The sequence below is a fragment of the Pogona vitticeps genome, chromosome 4, assembly GCF_051106095.1.
Source record: "Pogona vitticeps strain Pit_001003342236 chromosome 4, PviZW2.1, whole genome shotgun sequence".
Lineage (NCBI taxonomy): Eukaryota > Metazoa > Chordata > Lepidosauria > Squamata > Agamidae > Pogona > Pogona vitticeps.
The window spans coordinates 31,880,202-31,905,000 of record NC_135786.1 but is presented as its reverse complement, the minus strand read 5'-3'; the positions used below and the strand labels follow the sequence as shown (position 1 = coordinate 31,905,000).

Here is a 24,799-nt window from a genome sequence, read left to right as displayed (position 1 = left end):
TAGTCCAGTCAGGTCGGACTCTAGGGGGCAGTGCTCATCCCAGTTTTCGAGCCGTAGAGGCAGCGTTTGTCTAAAGACAGTTTCCATTGTCACGTGGCCAGCATGACTAGAGAACACAGTTTTACCTTCCCACCAAGGTGGTACCTATTTATCTACTCGCATTTGCATGCTTTTGAACTGCTAGGTTGGCGAGGAGCTGGGACAAAGCGATGGAAGCTCACTCCGTCGCATGGATTCAATCTTATGACTGCTGGTCTTCTGACCCTGCAGCACAGGCTTCTGCGGTTTAGTCCGCAGCACCACCACATCTCAACCTTTACATAGGTACTTTACAAAATGTTGCTACAACGCACAGCAAACAATACTGCTGTGTAAAAGTGGGAAGCAGCTCATGGCTAGATCATATCCCAGTCTTGTACAGCATGGATGCAATCAGATTCATCTCACCTTTTCGACCACTTTTGGCATTGTGAAGTTCAATCTATTTCATGGTGGCTACATGATACACAGGCAATCATGAACCACTCTGGCCTTTTCCATGACTATTCACACCTAATCACTGGCAGGACCTACTGTTTTTTCAGTTCCAATAGGATTGCTCTGTTTGAGTTCCATTTCTAAAAGGTTTAATTGATGGTATCATACTAAAGCAGGACTACAAGATGTTTTATGTCACTTGGGTGGCGTACAAATTCAATGCTATGCAACTTCCAAATACATCAAAGTACAATACCATTTCCTAATATATAAATTTCTGTGGAGTGGGAGAAAGGAAAGAACACTGAGGGGAATTACACACCGACTATTTTAATTTTTTTCCCTTGGAACCCAGCGCTATGTCACTGTGGGGAGGGCAAGCCAATTCAGTGTTATGCCACTTACCAATATTTTTTTTTAAATTGCCCACTCTGCAATAGAGGGGGAGACAGGAGAAGGAACGGAGGCAAAGATGGAGTAACAGACTAAATAGGGGAGCTTCCATGTGAATGCAAGGATCATGCTAAATAGTATACCACACCTTGAACCAAGTATGTTTTAACACAATCCAGCCTGAGACAACCTGTCACACCCTAACTGAAGCACAGCAAGTGTCTTTCAATCCAGTTTCTTGGTTAAGTTTTCTCAGATTTCAAAAAAAGAAAGAAAGAAAAAGAAGTCTACAGATTCCTTAATTTGTTTCTGTGCCTGAATGCAATTGCTTATCTCTTGACACATGCCATCAAGCCCTTTTGTGTCACCTCAGCTAGGGGAAAAGAAGTGGTTGCAATGTGACAGAGGCTTTTGACTTCAGGTGTTGAGTAAGCTGCAAAAGCAAATGAACTCTTCATAAAAAGAGGGAAGCTATTTTCATGCAAATGTCCCCGGGAATAAAATAAAATCTTACCGGAACAAAAACCACCAGAAATGGCAGAAGCTGCACTATCTATTTGATTGGCCCTAAATAGAAATTTACTCCCCCTCCACTGTCTCCACCTCTGCCAAACTTATCCAAGAGATGTCATCTGCTCAGTAAAGAGAATGCTAACATGCAAAGTAGGTCAAGCCAGAATACAGACACATATACGCACTCACTGAAAAACATGGAAATGTGAAGCTAAAAGATGGCATTATGGCAAAGTATGCAAAGAAAATTGCATGGAACACCCATGCTTTCCATCTAAGCCTGGGCAAGTTCTCATAAACAGGGGAATAGAAATGCTGGTTGAGGATTGGCTAAACAGTTCTTTTCATGAAACTATCATCTAGGGTGAAATGGGTATACGTTTTCCAAATGTAATTTTGAATTTTGAGACCAGCCTATTCTAATGAAGAATATTATTTAGGGAAGTTAGCAAGTGACAACCAGTCTGGAAACAGGAAGGATCCCAGTATGGAAAGGTTGATAAACTCTGAGCACAAGAAGTGGGCACAGTTTTTCCTCTTAATTTCATCCGCCCTGGGGACAGAGTTCAGAAAAGTTACTTTTTTTGAGGGTAACTCTCAGAATCTCCCAGTCAGGATAGCCACCTGCCATTCTGGCTGGGAAATTCTTGGAATTGTCATCTAAGCCAGTGGTCCCCAACCTTTTTAGCCCCGTGGACCAGCTGGGGAAGGCGGGGCACCCCCCTGTGCTTGTGTGCATGCGCGAAGGGGCATGCACTCTCTCGCACGGGCACTTGTGAGGATGCGCAAAGGGTGGTGCAGCACTCGTGCAGGCGCACACTCACTCACATGCAGGTGCAAACGGGCTGTGCGGGGGGACTGCATGTGGGGGTGGGGGTGAGGTCTCTCTTCACGGCTTGGCTCAGATCACGGACCGGCACCAGGCCATGGACCTCGGGTTGGGGACCTCTGATCTAAGCAAGTAAGCTTCTCCAACCTCTGCCCTGGGGCTTTTTCAAAGAGTCTACTGATCTATCAAGAAGAATCACCATCTTAGGGGATGTTCTTTTAAGGGCCTCTCTCTATTTCCCCACCCCAAATTGGTTTTCCTTGCTCTGATTATAGCTCTTCTTCACTTGCCCTCTATATAGAGAGAAAGAGCATGATCACATGGTGAGAAAGAATCCCATTTGATTGTGTTAAAAAGGGTGGCTTTACTGGGAACAATCTCCCATAAAGCAACCCTTCCATCCATCAGGGAGTTGATTGAGCTCAAAAGAGGAGCCCTGCTGTTGGACCAAAAAAGTCCAGCTTGGAGATAAATCAGGGTTCAGTTGGAAGGCTATTGTGTGCACATCATGTGATTGCTGGGAAACGCCTGGCACCAATCTGGCCCACAAGAGGCTCAAAATGTGGGCTATACGCCCTTGTGACTGCATTTATAGTTACAGTATTGCAGCTGGTAGTGCATGGATCCAAACTTCAGCAGTCAGATGTTTCAAGATAGGTAAATATTCCCCTTTCAAGGCATGGCACTATTTTAATTTATTAGTTGCATTTAAGAGACAATTAAGAATATATAAGCAAATCAATTAATCAAGTAACTAACGGGACTAGTGAAGTAATCAATTCTACATACATTTTATACATTTTTATTATTTCTTGGTCTTTATTAATTTGTCTTAGGGCTTCTTCATTGACTGTCTCCTTGCCCTGTTCATGCTTTATTAGAATATCTGTAAACATTTTATGAAGTGATCAGTTAAAATACAATAAATCCATTTTTTTTTTAAAAAAAGAGGAAGGCCAGAATAGTGATGTCAAATAATTAGCACCCCTGTAAACCCAAATAAAAAAACAGTTGTATTAGTGTAAAATGAGACAGGTTGTTACTTTCTCAAAGATTACTGACAGATCCCTGCTCTATGAAGTCTCCTCTTACACATTCTCATCACAGGCCTCATTAAAGTTGAAGTATGAGATGATAAAACCTGTAAGGTATTTTCCCTTGCAGATCAAACTGAATCATAACAAAGCAAAGTTTTTTGCTTTGAGACCTTTGTGAAAGTCTGTCTTCTGCCTGCCACATATTCAGATACTTTGGGACATTTCCTTTGTCACAAACTAGGTCAGCAACAGACAAGATATTGCTATATAGATTTTTTTTGTATCCCCTGCCTCACATTTCTCCTTGCAATTTGAATTTCAAGTTACAGGAAGGTTTGCTATCTTTGAATATCAACTTCAGACCTATTTTCATGTGGTTTCCTTTTTAGAACCTTCCTAGTGTTTTCCTTCTGTTGTGAACACAAAATGTTGCCACCCTGCACACACGAACTGAATTTAGGAAGCTATCATACTACCCAGGACAAAGCTTGGAACAATTACATATTTGGACAACTCCAAGAATTCCCCAGCCAGCTTGACTAGTAGTGGCCATGTTGGCTGAGATATTGTAGGAGCTATAATTGAAAAATATAACTTTTCCAAGCACTGATCATGTAGTCCACCACATACTTCTTAGTCCTTTTAAATAAAGTTACCAGTAATTGAACCTGGAAATTCTGCATGCAAAACATGTGCTCTGGCGCTGAACACCAACCCATTGCTTCTCATAACTTTGCAGTTTTAGAAAGAATAGCTAACATACAGACCTGGGCCATACTGTACCTCTCACAGCTCCCTTTTTAGGCACAGGTTGTGTTCAACGCTGAGTCCTCTTGTCCACTCGCTGAATTCCAGGATTGGTCTTCATGAAGATCTAGGATTTCAAGGTGAAAAAAAATACAAGTTTTATAATTTAGATGCTCTTCTTTTATATATTGTATTTGTGCATTTTATGTGATGATACAGCATTGCAGTTCAATAGGCACACCTCCAGAGAGTTCAGAACATCTCTGCTAGTTTGCACATATTGCCGAAGGGTGTAATTATTTTTATTTATTTTGAAATATTTACACATCACTTTAAAATAAGGAATTCAAGTTGGCTGATAACCACAATAGTGGATCTTGGAAAGTTTCTCCTAAAAAGCAGGCTGTGAAAGGGCTCCAACAGGCTGTTGGCACTGCTGGTTTGCCCAATGCAAGTCATTTGGAGCACCTGATCCTTGCATTTACACAGAAGCAACATATCAATATGGTCATTACAGAGTAAACCTATATGGCTCCTCCCAGTGGCCACTTCCAACTTTATGTCTTTCCTGTTGCCTTCCATCTTTCCCAGCATTTTCCTTTTTTTCAGAGAATCTTGCTTTGTCATGATGTGTCCAAAGTAAGACAGCCTGAGTTTCATCATTTTTGCTTCCAGAGATACTTTAGGCTTGATTTGCTCTAGGACCCACTTGTTTGTCTTTCTAGAAGTCCACAGTATCCACAAAGCTCTTCTCCAGCACCACATTACAAATACATCAATTTTCTTCTTGCAAGCTTTCCTCACTGTCCAGCTTTCACACCCATACATGGTGTTTGGGAAGGTGCTTAGAGATTTTATCATAGTAAGTGGTATATAAATGCCATAGATACATATGTAGCTACTTGTACTACTTACAGACAGACAGACAGACAGACAGACAGACAGACTCTAGTAGCAGGCTTCATACACTACTGAAATAAGCATTTTCCTACATAGAAATTACTTCTGTGTAAGACACTGTAATATTTGAAATTGTCCTAATGATGTCTCATTTCAGAAGTACAACTACTTTAAAATTACAGCACATATTTTATAGAAATGGTAGAATATGCATCCTTGACATTGATGCCAGACACACATGAACTAGAAGTGCTCTATTCGTCTAAACAAAAGAATGTGGGTGGCACTGTGGGTTAAACTGCTGAGCCACTAGGCTGTTGATCAAAGTCAGTAGTTTGAAGCTGCACGACAGGGTGAGCTCCCACTGCTTGTCCCAGCTCTTACCAACCTAGCAGTTCAAAAGCATGCAAATACAAGTAGATGAATAGGTACCACCTCCATGAGAAGGTAACAGTGTTCCGTCTCTAGTCGCGCTGGCTATGTGACTATGGAAAGTGTCTTTGGACAAATGCCGGCTCTTCGGCTTACAAACGTGGATGAGCACCGGCCCCTAGAGTTGGACACGACTGGCCTTAATTGTCAAGGGGAACCTTTACCTTTAGCTTTACTCATTTAAACAGGCAAGCTTTCTTAAATAATAATCCAGTATCCATTTCTAATCATGCTGTACTTCATCAGCAATCTCTCCTTTAATCTTGGTCAAATGCTGCCAACCATCTTGAACAGCTCTCCTCAAATCTGCCACTAGTTCTATTAATCTTCATGGGCAATAGTACCATTTTATTCATTGACAGCATTTCTGCCACCCAACTGTAATGTTCTTACTCATCAATTATTAGCAACACAGCCATTGGTTCTTATTAATGCTGTCACCACTGATGGTCATTCAGCAGGAATGTTATAAACCTCTGACCATCTATCACATCGATATCAGTACTTTCTAGTACCATAGCATATCCCCCCCCCCCCAGTGCTAGCAGCATGGATCTCCAACATCTATCAATATTAGCCATTAGCATCTCTCTCTTTCACCTCTCTCATCCATCATTGGTACTGCTGGCATCTATCAGTAATGCTACCAGCATCTATCACCAACCAAGGCAGAAGATGCTGCCAATGCCCTCCAGCATGCTGTCAGCAACAGCATTCCATATGGATAAACCTGGCAGGACTTTGCTGTATTTTAGAGAGAGCCTGAGATGTCATCCTTCTACTCACCTTGGAGTTTTCTTAATTTAAAAATGTTCCACAGAGATATGACAGGAACAAGCCTATTGTTTGTAATTCTGCCGTTCTCTTTGCACTCTACAACATCTCAAATATAGAACTGCTATAATTATCTTTAATTAATAATAATAATCAAGACAGTGTATATTAACAATGATGCCTGTGTTACACTTCTTGCTGAATGGCACATTCCCCTATGGGCTCACTCAGTTGCTTTTTGGATTTTTTTTTTGTTATGGAATGATGGTATTGAAGATAAATACAATATTACAGGCGTTGGACAAATCTTGGTTGACATAATTCATAGCAATAGGATAAGACAGAGTTTGGTAAACCTCTAAGTTTTCTAGTCTTACTAGTGCTATGTGAATTCTTGATTAATATAATTGGTCTTACTTGTTGAAGAGCTGCATAATCCTAACTCTTCATAAAAGAACGTTGGGTCAGCCACACATGTGTCTTTACAAGAGGCAAATGTGAAGATTACCAGACAGAAATGTCTAGTGTCGAAGCAATCATTCCAAAAACGAAACAAGTTATATGAAAACATGGCCATTGGTACCTAGGAGTTTTTACTACCAACTTGCTGCTAAGTATGGTTTGCATTTTAAATATAATGATAAAAGTTGAAATTTAAATTAGGTATGTGAAACCAAAAATACCTTGAGGATCAAAGCAAGTTGGAAAACTCTCATTGGTTTTGGTTTCTACTGCAATTAGATTTTTCAAACCTCAAGATCCTTCCGGGAAGAATTTAATGTTGATACATTATTCAAAATCATTCCATGGATGGAGAACATGTTATATCTGCCTGCCATACAGGTGCTAAAGATGAGAAGCTAAAAATAAAAGAGAGAATCTAGATTTAATCCTGCAAAGTAGGCTGAGCATCTAAGAATTAAAAAGCTCACTTCTAAGAGCCCAAACGTATGAATCTGTTGGTTTTGATTCCTCCCATGTCTGAAACAGGGAGATGATCCAGGCAAATATCAACATACAGAATGTCAAGAAACAGAAGAACTGGTTGCATGGATTGGAAAAAGATGATGACTCCCAGAATCTCGCCAGCAAGTAAAAAAAAAAAGTAACTTTGTAAACTCTGCTGAAGACCTTACAAAAGTAGGTCATCTCTGTGTTGGCTTATGTCATGTCCTGAACGTGACCTGACTGAAACGAGCACTCTCAATCAAATTGATTCTTTCTTTAGACTTGTTTAAGTATCAGATGTTTGGAAATTAAACAAGCAAGCGAACTGGTGTAAGTGTCATGAAATTTTAATGGCCCAAGAGGCACATCTCAGTCTGGAGGAAATAAAATAGAAAACTGAAGCCTTGCAATTGAGGAGCACTTTGGAGACTCCGGGCCCTTCTCTGCTGGCTTCAAAAGGGCTTCTGAACCTTTTCTTTTGTCTCTATTTCTCTTAGAGGTGAAACAAAAACAAGGCCCGCTGCAAACAAATTGATCGCCTCCTCTTCAATATTTCACAATCAGAATGGCTCTAAGTGGCAATGGCAGAAAACAAATAGGAGAGAAAGCGTCTGAATTATCCAGTCGTTTCGGTATGATATTGTGGGATAGCTGAGTACCAGCCCTAGGGGTGTTTTCTTTTCTTTTTCTTTTTAGAGCTCTTCAGCTCAGGCACTTTGGAAGAGATGCCAAATAGTTATTAAATGCAAGCACGAAAGCTGGTTTCACACAACAGAAAATAACCGGCAACAAAGCAGCTTGTCTCACTTGCATGCTGTTCCTGCTTTCTACCCCGCATTGTAACACAGTTGCTTGGCCTTACATTATGAACAGAGATAATGAGCATTTATCCTGCAGCATGACTACTATAAATAGCAGAAGCTGCAGGGATTTATGCACTATTGGGCAAAAAGACTTGGAAGACTTAGGTCTGTACTCCTGCCTGCCTCTCCCATGCTGTTGCCTTCTCTGTGGTTCACTAGGCAGGAAGCAAAATCACACAAAAGGCACAGCAGGCTTCCATAGGAAAGTGGCACTGCTGGATCTTGGGATGTGGCTTGTGGCACACCTGGCAACCATTTGGCTAGTGCTGCTATGGCACTAGACAGCATGAGCATCTGCTGTGACATAGCCCTTCTGCCTAGTGGCATGAAACTCTGCTGGTTTGGTGATGGGAGAAAGCAATGCCTCATTGAATTAGCTGATCACAAAATAATTGGCTCTGATGAGTTGGCCGAGAGTAGCAGCCAAGAAGCTGAGCTGTGATTTAGAGGGTTTGCTGGATTACTTCTTGCCTGAGCCATGAATTCATCAAATGGTCCTACAAAATTTAGTTTTATATTATTTGTTTTGCATACTCTTGGTTATTGATCATTATCTACTATTTTGTTACTTTATTATTTATTATTTTTACAACATACAATTTTGTTTATTTCATTCTGTTTAATTTTTTTATTAATATCTTTGTCATTATTCAGAATCCTGTTATTTACTTATGCTGGCAAAAGCCTGATGGTATAAATTTCAGCAGCTAATTATTGCCGGTAAAGAAGTTGGAGTCTGCATTTCTCATTTTATGCCATTTCTGGTGATTGGTATGTGATGAGAAATACAAATGTGGACTTCTTAACTAGAGGCAATTGGCCACTATAAATTACACCATTAGACATGCTAGTGGGTGTAAGCAATTGGATTCTGGCCAGTATCCATTAATCTGTTTATTCTATCCTATTTTATTAATTGTGGACAGAAACCTGTTGAGAAGCACAGAGCATAACTGCTCTGTAGGTGAAGTGCTCCATTCAGTCTCCAGATTGCAATTGTTTTTTTAATTTTTTATTGGCAACCAATGTAAATAATATTACCTATACAATCACACATGCAACAATAATTTTATCTCTATGAATAATACAATCCATTCCTACAGTCCATCAATACGTGATTCTATCAGGCTTAAAAGATAGCAGACCAGTACCCCAACGAACTTCTCAAAATGTCATCCTCTCCATTTGATTCCAAACCAGAACCCAGCAAAGTGTACTAAATATCAATGAAATTATCTTATTTTATTTATCCTCTAAGCCGGCTATTGTGAGTAGTCAATTTTTCCATCAGTGCTATTGTGCACATACTATCCAATTATTTTCAAAAAGCATGTCGATGAGCATCTGTCCAAACTTGGGCAATTTTAGTTCTTGCAGCTCCTACAAAGATCGTCATCAAGTCTTTATCAGATAAATTTTCATTCTCTCCAATGAATAATGAAGATAATAGCAAAGTTTCATTAGCAGCTTTATTTTGCTGTGCTAACTTACTTGTCTACCCTACTACATCATGCCAGAATGATTTAAACTTCGGACAGGAGATCCACATATAATCCTATTGAATCACAATTTCTCCAAAACCTATCTGGTATTTCCTTATTAATTTTGTAAAATTTTGCAGGGCCCAATTGCCATCAATAAACTGTTTTTAGTACCATTTTCTTAGTCTTGCTTGGTACTGATTTAAAGAGTTGTGCAGTCCTTTTATTTTTATTTTTGCCCAAAATTCTTCTGATATATTAATATTTAGATCTGTTTCTGTCTTATCTCTCATATAATTCTTATATTCATCAGTAATAGTATTCTTACAGATTATTAAGATTAATCCTCTTTTTTCATTACAATAGTCTTCCATAAAATAGTTTTCTAATATTGTAAGTACTTTAATAGGACTGGAGGTATTATACAATTGAGTTGCAAAAATTGTGCTTGAATTAATTAGAGGCAATTAGTTTTTATTTCAGTAGTTTTTTTCCTTTAACTGTCTAATTGAAATGGTTTCTCTCTTTCAAATAAATCTCTAATTCTGTAAATTCCACTTCCTTTCCAGTGTTTAAATTGTGCATCTTTATCTTGAAATTTAAAATTAGGATGTTAAAAGGGGAGGCATAACGGAGATATAGGAGGACCAAAATGTTCATGTATTTATGCCATGTACAAATTAATTCACTACTAAAAGGGTTCTGAAAATTAATCCTGTTGACTGGCAATTTTGATATGTATTAGTAGAAGATAACAACACTGGATCTTACGGTTGTGGGAGCTGGAAGTCACCCATTAAAATCAATGACACTTCTGCTTGCACAAGAGATAAGTGATTACAATAGGACCGCTGTATCCACAGACTCAGTACTTGTGGTTTCAATGGCTGTTGTGGGTTTTCCGGGCTGTTTGGCCATGTTCTTAAGGTTTTTCTTCCTAACGTTTCACTAGTCTCTGTGGCTGGCATCTTCAGAGGACAGGAATCAGAACTCTATCTGTGCTCTGGTGCAGTTTGTTGGATAGCTGAGTATTTATGGCTGTGGGATCAGCTTTTCTCATTTTCAGGAGATTGGATGATTATGGTGATCAGTGTGTTTTTGTTGTAGGTGCATTATTGTGATGGGGGGGGAGAGATGATCTGTCACGGTGATTGATGGGTGTCATTAGCTGGTCTTTTGTGTGCAGTGATCACTGGTTCTTGTTGCTGGGTAGAGTTTGTTGACCTTTTGCAAGCTGTATTTTTCAGTGCTCGGAGCCATGCTTTGTTGAGTGAAACTTGTGGTTTCACTTATCACTTATTAAATAACAACTCTCTCCCCCCCCCCTGAAATACGTGCTTCCAAGTGTATTTCCAGAACTGTCCACTAGAGAGAACTGGAGACTATGCTATACACAAAAGTACCATAGTATCCAAGGGGGATCATTTTGAAGCTCCCCCCACGGATGCTGAAAAGTGCAGGTATAGAAACACTATATATATCATAGTTTCTGATTCCCTCCAGTGGCCAGTTCTGGAAATACACTTCGAAAACACGTATTTCTGTTTTTTAAAAATTTAATATTTGAAGGCAGCAGATAAGTAAATCCATGGGTACTGATCCTGCGGATACCGCAGTCCTACTGTATCATGTTTCTATTCCTGTGCTTTTTGGTATCTGTGTGGGAGGGTTTGGAACTGAACCTCCTCAAATGCTACTATACTCCCTACTAAGAATGGTGGGGAAGGAGCAACTATGTGCACAGCAGAGTACTGCACATGTGGCAAAGCCAGAGGGGTCTTTGACCTAGATGTTTATTATTCTCTTAAACCTCAGTTCTCCATCTATAATAAGGGGATATTTGACAGAACTGTTACAGAGCATAAAGCATTAGCATAATGTGCTAATGCCTGTGAAATTTTCTGAGCCCATTATATCAATATTTAAAGATTTAAGTGGTGTTTGTTTAAGTATAAATAACTCCATAAATGTTAAATGCCTAAATGTGTCTTAATTTAACAATATCAATATTTAAATACTATAAATCTATTGCAGTGTTATCATAATTACATGGGGGTCTTTCCCATGGAAGATGGAAAGATCCAGCAGAACAATGCAGGTTGTTAGCAGCTTGATACCAGTTCAGTTGTAGCAACTGTGAAGGCCTACATTAAGTTGGTGGAAACAAACAAACCAGGCAGCAAAACGTCCTGCATGCCCACTGCAGTGAAAACCTTGCAGAATTCAAGGACGATGGATCTTTTGATCCCAATGACCACCATTTGCCTCCTCCCAGGCAAGGGTTGAGAAATGTGTAGGTCTCCAGATGTTGAAGTGAGCCTCCATCAGCTGATAGATAGAAGTGGCTGTTTGCAGAAATCATACTCCAGCAACATCTGGAAGGCCACATGTTTGCCACCCCTGCTCTAGCAGATGATTGGACCATTTGGACGATGATGCCTAGGGAAAAGATTACTTGAAACCAGAGTTTGAAGAAACTGGTTTTTTGGACTACAGCCACAGAATAGCCCAAAAGCAGGGACCATGCTGGTTGCAAGATCCTTGGAGTTGTAATCCGAAGCTGTATCCTGAGAAGATAGAATACCTGTAAAAGACAATAATGCTGTGAAGATTTGAAGGCAGCAGGGAAAGAGGAAGATCTGAAGGAAACACAGGCTTGAGTTTCCTTGAGTTTGCAAGAGCTGAGCAGGCCTGTTGAGCACTCAGTCATGAGGTTGCCACAAGTCGGGGCAACTTGATGGCACAAACAACAACAACAACAACAACAACTTCCTCAGGCTCTGCTCTTAGAAGTGGTTGCCTGGCCAGGCATAAAAAATTGGTATACTGGAGTATTTGTTTCAGCCCACACATTCTAATACTACTCACAAAGGGTACCATTTTGCTTGAATCCTCCTTGCTACCTGCTACATTTCTATCCCCCTCCCATAGCATGGCTGAATCCACTGGTCTTTTCCACCAACCACTTACAAGGAGGTTTACCTGCTAGCTGTGACACTGTAAGGGACCACTGTAGAGTCATTTACATTCAGAATGTACATTTCCTAAAATCATAAATTTTTGTTCTCTGCTTAATAAAAAGACATTGTGTTTGTGAAATGTTGATAATAAAAGCTCATTGGGTTTTCAGGAGAGGCTGTTACTGTACAATTATTTTGCCTTGAACTCGTTAATTTACAGAAGATCAAGGCAATGTCTTCTTTCATTTGTAACCTTCCTGTGTTTCCCCACTAGTTCCATTTCCCCACTTTCCATTAAAAGAAAAAGATGACAAAATGGATGCACAATGTCTCCTAATTGACAGTATTAAATGTTGCCTAACATTTTTGATCTACCAACAGAAGTTTGCTGCCCAACTGAAAGATGATCACATTCACACAATCTTGCACATTTCTATGATTGTAAAAATGAGAAACCTTGTTCATACAGCCAATTGGATGGCCTGCCATGTGGATATCAAGTCAGTATTATGCTAAAACCTGAGATTTCAGGCTCAAAGCCTGATTTTTTTAATGTCACAGAGTATGCGCTTGTAATGTCATAGATAAAATGGATAGTGAGGTGTCTTCGGTCTCCTGTGGGGAGAAAGGTAACATATAAAATAAACTGAATGAATGAATGAAATCAAAACCACTTCCTTCAATATCTCACTTCCAAAAATCTATTTGGGTCACCATGAATAAATAAAATCAACTTGATGGCAAAGAACAACAAGCAAGTCTTTGAATATTCAGTATATCAACACGAACCCCCAGACCAGATCAAAGTTGTCAGATTAGCAGTATTCCATTCCTTGAAGTTTCAGAGCCAGTGCCAGAGACTGCAGAATCAATCCCATAAACTGGGGCCCAGGGCCAAAACAGAAGACCTGGCTCCCCTAGTACCCTAAAGTGTATGGAGGGCAGGAAAAATGGGAGAATGATAAGAGACCTTGCTGTGTCATCCATGCTTTCATCCGCTACATTCATAGGACCTGGGCAGAAGAGCCATTGCAATCCTGCTCCCCCACCTTTTGCATGTTCATCATACCCTCTCAATATCCGAAGAGGATTTTATTGGCAAAGAGGAATAAGATCTGAAAAGACTGGCTGTTTGAAAAGACCCCCCCCCCTCCATCAAGCCTTCCCTTGAAAGATGAAATGATGCCTGAGACGTATCTGGAGAAAGGTCACTGTTGTGCCGTTCCTTGGCTCTCCCAATGGGAGTAATCAAAATAATAGTGTTCCACTATTTACTAAAGCTGCTATAAAGCAAATATTGTCCTCTCTTGAACAACTCCACAATTGATTATGAGGGGGGAAAGAATATAAAGCACAAACACCAGTGCTTCTCTGCCTGAGTTCTGAAAAACTCCCATTTGTTTCCTCCGGTGTTTCCTGGCCCTCAGTTGTATTGTCTCGGAGACAGCTTTGGAGGCCTGCACTGACACTACATTGCTAATAAAAGCCAAGCTCAAGCTGATATTGGGTTATCTGATTGTGCCTGGAATACAACTGAGTACACAGAGGAAGACGGCCAGATACCTATCTCAGCCTGTGGGAGAAAACAAGACCAGCCAAAGTTCCACAGGGTTTCTGAAGCTCTAATTGTTCTTTTCCTTGGCAGGACACCGACCAATTAAAAATGGAGATCCCTCCATTTCTTGGCTGCACCTTGTAGGAGATGGTCCAGAATGAAGGCATCCAAAGAAATGATTCATAACAGACGTTACTCAAGAAGTTCCACAAGTGCTAATGCTGCTTCGGGAGGCCAAAGCAAAATAAAGAACACCAGTGCTGGCAGAGCTGACACAGACAGAAGGTGACTACAGCAGACACATGACAGGGATTATCTTATTTAATTTGAGGGTCCTACCTGATCAAAAGACAGCCATTTTGTGTAAAGCTGGCACGTGGCAGCCCAAGGATTAAATTTTCAGGCAAAACCATTCATGATATTAGCATGTGACGGCCTTACATAAATAACTTGATTTTTGAGTGTGACTGCATGCTATTTCTTGCCAGACAAGAAGGCTGGCCCCAAACATTTTAATCCCTGATGCGTAGAGGAAGATGCTCTTGCTGTTACTTCATATAGAAAAGCCAACTGGACTGATTGTTGACTCTTCCTTCAACTTTGGTGACAGGAATAGCTCAAGCAGCACAAAGCAAGTTATTTAGGAACTCCGTCTTCTGACTTCTTTCTGCCACCTGCCAGCACCTGCTGTCTGAGACGACTGCCTAATAGCAGGGCCAATCCTGTATAGGACACTGATTAAGTCTTGTGGATTCCATTTTGTTTTTGCTTTGCTCAAAACAGCAAGGAAATCCACACACATGGTAAGTTTTTGTTTGATCTCAAACATGCGATCAGAAATGCTTTGGAACTGGGCACAAATTGCCATGTGCAATTGCACTACACAAGACCTACATAGGGCAAAATATTGCCTCTAAGTCTCGTCTTAGAAGGATATAACATTTGATGGCACTGAAAACTGCTCAGATGTCCAGCAGAACCTGCTACCTCAGCATAGATTATCCATCAAGTCAATAAAAGTTGTTTCTATCCCATAACTAAGTCTGAAGTGGACCTAAATTAGAGCTAGATAAACCGTCTCTTCAAAGAACCTTTGGTGCTAGGAAGCAATCTTTATTTAACTTCTGAATGTTCAACATCATGCATATGCAGAAGCAGACAGAATCCTGGCAAGTTATCTCTGATCTCAGCCATGTATATAGAAATGTTTCTGCTGGCAAATGTAAATGATTTATTGCCTTTGCTCGCAGATCCATGAAAATAACTCTCCTTAACTAAAACAGTGCTGATCAATAGCTTTCACACACACCACTGGTGGAACAGAGAAGTGAAACACAGAATTTCATAACACAAAATTAAAAAATTATTGCCAAAATCTGTTTGCTTAATTATGCATATGGAAGGCAAATACCTTAACATTCAGTCACTTCTAGCTGACAATTAATTAGTTGCTGCTGGGATCAAGCATGCACCAAGCCAAAAGGTGCATATGCACCCTAGAATCCCTGGGTTCATTGCCAGCTAGAAGTGACTGAATGTTATGTTGTTTGCCTTCCACATATGCACTTAAGCAACAAGATTTCAACCACTATTTTTATTTATTCATGTTTGGTCACAGCAGCGTTTACTCCTAACAACACTATTGTAATTTATTATCTTTGTGTTTGCATAGGAATACGCAATAATATTATTCCATTTTCAGCTACTGATGGAATTATTATTTTTGCCTGTTGGTATTTATTCCCAAGATGGCAGGATAGCTCAGTGGTTTAGGTATCTAGTGGCAGAACCAGAAGTTGGGAATTTGATTCCCCACTATGTCTCCTGGGAAAAAAGCCAGCCTGTGTGGCCTTGTGCAAGCTGCACGGTCCCAGGGCATCCCCAAAAGAAGAGAATGCCAAACCACTTCTGAGTACTTGCTACCTGAAAAGGGTTACCATAAGTCAGAATTGACTTCACGGCACATGATGATGATGATTTGTTTCCAACAATATGAACATGCTGGAACACAAATTGACTGATAAAAAGATTGGTTGGATGTTAACCTCTGAATGTGTGAGCATTGCTAAAAGTGATCCTACACATAGACAAGGTGTCTGTAGCATGTGTGTGTGGTGCTCATGCATCTGTGGGCCAAAAGCACCTGCCTTTCCATTGGTCTCATGTTCAGAACCACTGAACATCGCAGGTCTCGCAGAATCTGCTTGAGATGAGAGACAGAAAGATTTCATTGCTGATATTTGAGCAAAAACTTGCATTTTGCCATGGGAGTCAGTTTTTGTAAGAGAAAAATGTGACACAGAAAATCCTTGCTACTATTGTTTACAGCAATATTTAAATAGACATTATAAACTTAGAAATATACCTGACATATTTTGGGTCAGTACCCTATGTGCTTGGGATTTGGGGGTTATTGCAAAAATGGAATAAATACATTCAAATAAAAATGATTGCAAACAGCTTAACATAGGCCTCCAGGCTAGACTTATTCATACTAAACTTTTGCATACTGTATTTCTTTTTTAGCATCTTGCAACAGCAGCAGCTCCCTGAGAATTAGAGTATATTAGGAAACACCATCAAAATGCACTTTTCCAAGAAGAAACACACATATCTACTTTTATTATCTTGTACAGTACTATCTTCCACAGGGACCTGGTGTACCATTAAAAGATAGACTAACAGAGCCTATGAAAGAAGCTATAGAGGTTTCAGAAATCTAAGTAATGTGTGGAATAACCCCTCTGTATTGCATCAGCGAGAAACTGGCACTTGGGAATACTGTATCACTTAAACACTGAGGCCTTCTTCCCCATCTCTCTGCCTCTGTCATGGTTTGAAATTGGGTATTAAAATACAAAAATGGTGTATGGAAAAAGCAGTCTTGAAAATCAAAGTAGTTTAAAAGTGTGGGAACAGGCATTTATTTGCTATTTGTTGTTGTTGTTTCGTCATTGTGTCCAACTCTTCGTGACCCCATGGACCAAAGCATGCCAAAGCACAACTTATTTGCTATAAGTCATTCAAAACAATTGGCTAGTTCTCATGTAAAGCAAGGTCACTTTATCATAACATTCTGACAGCTGAATGATGTTTTGTTACAACTTAATAATAACCATCTTGCACCTTCAAGTCAATTCTGAGTTACGGTGACCACTTTTCAGGGTCTTCCAGGTAGTGAGGACTCAGAAGGGGTTTCCCATTCCTCCTTCTTTTGGGGTGCCCTGGGACTGTGCAGTTTGCCCACCACGGCCACACACAGTGCCTCTACCTGCAGGAAGCATAGTGGGGAATCAAACTCCCAAACTCTGGCTCCACAGTCAGATCCCTACAACTTACAGGTGAAGTATTTAGACTGGATAGTTTGCACTCATAGTTTCAATGCTTCTACGTTATAGTAAGTGGGTTTTCTAAGAATTTAGAATTTTAAATCTTTAATGCGTGTGATCCCCTATAACTCCAAGCTTTGCAAAAAAAAAGCATAGTCAAACCAACAAACATTATCAGTAGAATGGCAACATGCGAGATGTCAAGTTACAAAACTCTAAAGTTGTAAACTCTGCTGAAACAATTGAGATCCCTATTAAAAAATTTCCAGGACTTCTAAGCTCCTGCATTTTCAAGCCTTGTAGACAAGATTATTTTAACTGATAATAGGACGGTAAGGGTATACATAATTGCCAGAAAAGATAAGGCGCAAAGGACACCATTAAAGGGGTGAAAAACTCTGCTTGCAGGGGTGGGTGGGTAAGGATTGTTTTGTATGCTGGTGTGATTTCATAATTGTTTATGCTCTAGTGTAGTTTTTTTTTAAACAGATATAAACTTGTTAAAATATTTTCCATAGATGCAACTTAATTGATAGTTAAACTTTTACAACTTAGAAAATATGTCTTTGTAATACTTTTATTCTTGAGTATGTTTAAGTATTTTGTAACACTTAAAGGTACAATTTTATTACTCCATTTTAAGCACCCTATTAATTTTTGTTAGAGTATTTTAAATTTTAATTAGAACAGTTACTGATATTTTTATTTAGTTCATTAAGTTTTCATATTCTTACAACATTATATTAGATTCAAGATTTTTTTTAGTATTCATTAGCCATATTCTCATTTATATCTGCTTGCATGTACTGTATCTGTTCAATAACAGTAAGAACATTCAAATTTACTTGCCTTGCACGGAACAAATACATTAAAAGGATATTCAGAAAGCAGAATTATACACTTTACATAATATTCCACAGAGCCACACTGGATTTATTCCCTTTTTGAAATATATGCCAGTTGGGAAGACACAGGCTTCTGATTTTTTTTACTTTTCTTTCCATGGAGGTCTATAAAATTCTATCTGACTCTTAGAGCAAGTTGAAGTGCTAGCTTATCTAGTCTGACACCTCAGCTGGATGGACCTCTGGCTGATCTTTTTGATCTCATGAAACTAACTAGCAGCTCTGGGTGTGCAGGTATATAACTGAATTTCTCACAAATATTGCTGGAGCCTATTCAGAAGAAGCAAACATGGGGGAAATAGTAGAAAAAAATTAGCAATTAGGTAACTACTAGTGAGTTCCTCAGCTTTTAGATCTTTACTACCAACCTTTCCATCTTGGACAAGAAGAAGGACTGTGAATACAAGACTATTCCCTGTGGTTTCATGTCATCTTTAGATTTTGAAGGCCCATTTCCAAGGGCCCGTGTTGTCTGAGGTGAGGTGTATGGTAACAGTTTGATTTTTTTTGTGTCCCATTTATGAAATCTTGTCCCAAGCAAAGTACATCTCATGTCAGCTCTTCGTCTTTCTATTGCCTTTCAAAGCCTTTCTGGGGTGGGAGGAGATGGAATAAAACACCCTAGGCTTATATTTTTTCACTTGTTGTGAAGCTGTTTGGCTAAAATGATCATGTAAATTATACCTGCATAAGCATAATAGTGTCCCCAGCAGGGGAAAATTGCTGGCAATTAAAGCATTTCTATTATGATCTCACAACTCTCCTCCCGTCAGTCTCATTGTGTGCAAGTCAGACGAGGCTTGGGATGAAAACAGGAACTCTTTAATTTTATTTATTTATTTACAATATTTTTAGCTGCACCATTACCAGTGGCTTCTGGGCGGCATACAACATTAAAACTTAAAAACATTAAAAACATTTTAAAAGACAATATAAAATATCATATATTAAAATAATTCTTAAAACATTAAAATTAATAAGTCCTGCTGCTCATGTGGCCAGCTAGGGAATACTGTTTAATTAAAATGCTGGCTGAACAGAAAGGTCTTTGCCTGGCGCTGAAAAGCCAAGAGTGTTGGAGCCAGGCGGATCTCTATAGGGAGGGAATTCCAAAGTTGGGGGGGCAACAGCCGAGAAGGCCCTATTTCAACATGCCATCCCCCTCACCTCCTTCAGGGATGGCACTTTCAGAAGGGCCTCCTGGCCTGATCTTAGAGGACGGGCAGGCTCATATGGAAGAAGGCAGTCCTTTAGGTAACCAGGTCCTAAGCTGCTTAGGGCTTTATACGTCAAAGTAAGCACTTTGAATTGGGCCTGAGCAGCAACCGGCAACCAGTGCAAATTTTTCAGAACCGGTGTGACATGAGTCAGTGCAGCGGCACCACTTACCAGCCGCGCAGCCCGGTTCTGTGCCAGTTGCAGTCATCGGACCATCTTCAAAGGCTGCCCCATTATAGCGCATTTATTTATTTATTTATTTATTTATTTATTTATTTATTTATTTATTTATTTATTTATTTATTTATTTATTTATTCATTTATTCATTTATTTATTCATTCATTCATTCATTCATTCATTCATTCATTCATTCATTCATTCATTCATTCATTCATTTTTTAGCCGCACCATTACCAGTGGCTTCTGGGCGGCATTGCAGTAGTCCAGTCTGGTTGTTACCAGTGCATGAGTGACTGCTGCCAGGCTCCGCTCATCCAGGTAAGGGCGAAGTTGATATATTCTCCGCAGCTGTAAGAAGGCACCCCTGGACACCGAGTCCACCTGGGCTTCCAAGGTCAGACTGGGGTCAAGGAGCACCCCCAAGCTGCGGACCCTGTCCTTTAGGGGGAGTGTAATCCCATCTAAGGCAGGGAAATGGCCCTTTAACCTATCTGGTGGGGCACCTACCAGCAGCACTTCAGACTTGTCTGGATTGAACCTCAGTTTATTGACCCTCATCCAGACCATTATCAAGTCCAGGCACGAGTTCAGAACGGTGACTGCCACATCTGGATTGGTAGAGAATGAGAGGTAGAGCTGGGTGTCGTCAGCATATTGCTGACTCCTCAGCCCAAACCTCCTAACGACCTCCCCCAGTGGTTTCATGTAGATATTGAACAGCATGGGGGACAGTATAGAGCCCTGAGGAACCCCATGATGCAACCGCCATGGATCAGAGCTACTGTCCCCCAGCACCACCTTCTGGACTCGATCAACCAGGAAGGAGCAGAACCACTGTAAAACAGTGCCTCCGATTCCCATACCAGCCAGTCTGTCCAGAAGGACACCATGGTCGATGGTGTCGAAAGCTGCTGAGAGGTCCAGGAGAATCAACAGGGATGCATTGCCCCTGTCTTTCTCCTGGCAAAGTTCATCAAACAGGGTGACCAAGGCAGTTTCCGTCCTGTAACCCAGCCTGAAACTCGATTGAAATGGATCTAGATAATCCGTTTCATCCAGGACAGTCTGGAGCTGCTCAGCCACCACACATTCCAACACCTTGCCCAGAAAAGGGAGGTTTGCTATTGGTCGATAGTTGATCACTAGACCTAGACCTTTTAGGACTGGGCGAATCACTGCCTCCTTTAATGGGGCAGGAATCACTCCCTCTCTTAACGAGGAGTTGATGACCTCCAGGATCCAGGTGCAAACTCCCCTGGCAGATTTCTTTATTAGCCATGATGGGCAAGGGTCGAGTTGTGTAGTGGTGGCACGAACCGATCCAAGCACCCTGTCCACATCCTCAAGTCGCAACAACTGGAGCTCATCCAATAAATTATGATATAAGTCCAGAGCACTGGACACAACCATAGGCTCTGCATCAACAGTGGAGTCCAAATCTTTGCGAATCTGAGCAATTTCCCCCTCAAACTGTGTAACAAATTCATTACAGCGAGCCACTGAGGAGTCCAGGACCTCCACTGAACCATTAGGTTGAAGAAGGTCCCGGACCACTCGAAATAGTTCTGCTGGACGACACACCGAGGAAGCGATGTCGCCAGTTGTATTGCCACAGAGTAGGCCCGATAATGGGTTCTAAGCTGCTGGTAATGTGATCTTTCTCACACAAGCATAATTTAAACAATATATTCTGGCCTTTGCTTATTTGTTTTCAATATGTTGTTTTTCTGTTCTTCTCCCCCCCTCTATTGTTATTTTAAAAAATATCTCTAATTCTATTATTTTATCTGATTTTACATGACGGTTGCTAGTTGTCCTGGGAGTAGTGGTAACTTTTGAATGCAGGATCCCATTATGGTAATTGGGACAGACATGGCTACGTCTCCTGGGAAAGTAAAAAGTCCATATCGACAAATTAATTTTAGTGCTTTTCATCACTATCAGGGCAGTGATTTGCATTATAGGTGGAATAGCTCATCCCGATGTATTCATTCCCCCTTGACCAGATACTGTGAGGATCACAGCTCAGAAAGATTCTCAGAGGAAACAAGAAAATATGTATATGAGATAGCTGGTGTCCCTGTTAATTGAAAAATTCCCATGCTTGGATCCTGTAAGCTGTGACTCCACTACAACACTGGGGAGTAGTAATACCTAGGCCAACATCCTATTGTCTAATCACAGAGTGGAGCAGCAATTGTGCATGCAGGCAGGCTCCCCAACATGTGAGAGTTCCCCCACGAACTGTGATGCTGGTTGGACAACTGGTCATGTGTCAGGAAATTTACCAGATACAGCGGTGGTAGAAGTTCACGCAGGCTGAGACCACACATTCTGGAAAGATCAAATCTGCAGTGATTTCTGTCTTATGTGATATCAAGTCCTACTGCAGTTCAAAATGGCACCCAATCTGATTATTTTCTGCTCCAGTTTTCACAGATACACTGCAGTAGTGGGTATATAGGACCACCCCTTTTTCTTGCTGGTTGTCTACCCTCCCCTTCCCCACTTCCTCTGTTTCCCCTCCCTTGCCCACCATCATCTCTTCAATATTTTTGCCCCTTTGCACTTTCCTTCACATATGCAGATGTTTGCTTGCTTTTTCTTTAACCCATAAATCAGGCATCTGAAGATGCACATAAAACCTATAAAAGATAAAAAAGGAGTGGGTGGGGGCAGGGCATGATTCTCTCACCATGAGATGTCACGCCCAGCCCAGCTCTAAAATGCTGCAAATTGGGTGTGTGTTGCAGGTAGAATAATGCCTATTTGCAGCTAACATATGGCAAGTACACTTTCTCTGGTTTATCACAAACATGTAGTTCCAGCCACAACTGCCCTTCTGCTCTGCATTTAAGCAGTAGGGTACTAATCAGAATGGTTTTAAATACACAAAACTTTAAAGCATCTGTGATAAATGAGGCTTTTAATATGAAAAAACATTATATAATATTCTTGGCCAAGAGGAAGAGTATAAATGGGCAATACAGCATATACAGTATCAAGTGAGAAATTTCTGTTCATTTGGACTACATTTACACTCTCTACCTCTAAGTCTCAGGATTGCGGGAGAGTTCTTGGTGGAAATCACCACAGAGGCATAACCACTGATCATGGGTGCATTGACTGCAAGTCGTCTAGATTTCCTTATCCTACATTGTTACATTATGTAAATTATGCACTGTCTAGTTTGTCTTGGTTGCAGTGATTTACTACAAATTATTTCTATTTTATTTCTATTGTTTCTATTTTAGGGGCTGAGATAATCTTCCTGCAGTTGTGTGAGAAACCATCTCTCTCACAGAGAAAAATCCTCTGCAGGTGACTGTGTTTAATGAGATGAGTAATTTCCTCTCCTTCCTTTAACCAGACTCTTTTAATTAGTGTAGCAATTGTCTTCTTGGGAGAGCTACTCTTTCAAGGCAGCTTTAAACTGTTTTTGCAAGGATGTAGGGAAACAGGTGTCCTGTGGATTTTGTTCTCATTCATTTATCAGACATTATTTACAGAAGTGAGATTTTTAGAGACTGGAATGTGCTGAGCATGTTATTCAGACTTTGATGGAAGGACACACAATGGCTGGCAGGGTCTCTTCATAGGCTCAGGTTTCAGCAATGTGAAGACCCAACTGCCCACTGAAATGTACTTCCATAATGGGGGACAGGACAGCATCCTCCACGGCTCCGGAGCATGATGGGTTATCTGAGAGGCCAACAAAGCTCCATCTTCCAACACCTTGCCTCCATTTGCTGTCCTTCAAGACCTAGTGCCTGAGGCAAATGCATGCCTCTGCCTCATCTATGCCCAGAATTGAATAATAAGTGAATGTAAAAGCTAAGATGCCTCTGTGCATAGCTTGTCACTCTCCCAAAAGCATCTAACTGGTCAGGGAAAGAACCAAGTTGCTAGACTGCAGGGCCTCATCCAGTGCACTCTTCTTCCAGTTTTATGATATACTCCTGCTTCCAGGTCAGGAAATGCTTCCCTTCCAACCTGACCATGGCCCACCATGGGCCATGAAGTAGATATGAGTAACAGTGGAGCTATTATCTTCCCCATGTGCTATGAGTGCTAGTGTGAGCTCCTGGATAGCCCTGTGTGGTTTGGAGGCATAAGAACACAGGGAAATGCCTTAAACAGAATAATGCCACTGGCCCATCTAGCCTGTTTATACTATCCTTCTCTAGCTCTGTACTTACCCAGATGCGTTGGCCTACAAGTCTTTTTGTCTCAAGCCAACGTGGCCAGTGGGGTGACGGGAGATGTAGTCAAACACATCTGGAGGATATCCGATTGTGGAAAAACCGTGGCAGTAACTCTCTAGCATTTTAGCCTTTCCTTCCTCTACTGCCAAAGAGCAGACCTGCATGTGTGTCTTACCACAGAGTTACAGCCCTTCACATTCTTTTAAGTGCCTTGTAACGAGGCACCCTTATAAGAGGGAGAGCTAAGCTATCCAAATAAATATAGACACCATCAAATTTTAAGTGCTGGGATTCTTTTAAAAAACACACTTTCTTTTCCTTATATAAGACCATACTTTGTGCAAAAACAGGATAACAGGCTCAAACTAATCAAATAAATGGTCCTGTTTTCATTCTTTGCTCTGCCTCCAGCCTGGAAACAAGCATCAGCAATGCCGCAGTCCAAGGCAGCTTGATGAATTCAGGAGCAGATGGAGAGTAAAGCCCTCAGTGCTAGGCCAGACACTGTATATATTCCCCCGGCCCATTCCAAACAGCTGCTAATTCTAACTGAGCCTCAGCTCCTCATCTTACATAATGTGTTTGCCTAGCCTTCCCAGTGAAGTAAATAAAGGAGAAAAGAGTGGGTCAGGGTATGAGGGGGGAAGGTTTGCTTCCAGTCTCACAACAGCCGGGTTGGTACTGCAGCTCCAATGAACTGCAGGCTTAGATGAGAACTCTTGGGAAGAAAATCCAGTTTGAGTTAGGCATATATGAGCCCAAGACGTTCAGGATAACAAACTGCTCTGAGAACAACCAATCATTATACATTTAGTTGGTGCCAGCTGGATGAAAGATACATGGCTCAGAGGAAGAGACAGCAGGAAAGAAATGAAAAGGAAGAAAAAAACATGGTTTTCCTCTCCCCTCTCTGCCCTGCACACATTGTAGGTTGGGTTGGCACTAGTTTATAATTTGTGTGCTTTTTAGGTAGGGAGACCTGGCTTCAATATGAACTGTATACAATTCATTGGGCTCATCACCATTGTTCAGCTAAATTCATTGTCCAAAAA

General features: G+C 40.7%; 1 protein-coding gene across 5 annotated transcripts in view; it reads right to left on the bottom strand.

Moving 5' to 3' along the window:
• Window positions 1-24,799, bottom strand: part of DLGAP4 (DLG associated protein 4) — a 449,524-nt gene that overhangs the window by 161,141 nt on the left and 263,584 nt on the right. For 3 of the 5 annotated variants that reach the window (XM_020801095.3, XM_078393225.1, XM_078393220.1), the window contains one exon: window positions 4,017-4,123. The gene's annotated coding sequence lies outside the window, so the exon portion shown is untranslated. The remainder of the gene's footprint in view (window positions 1-4,016; window positions 4,124-24,799) is intronic. The other 2 variants (XM_078393219.1, XM_078393221.1) reach the window with 1 other exon arrangement.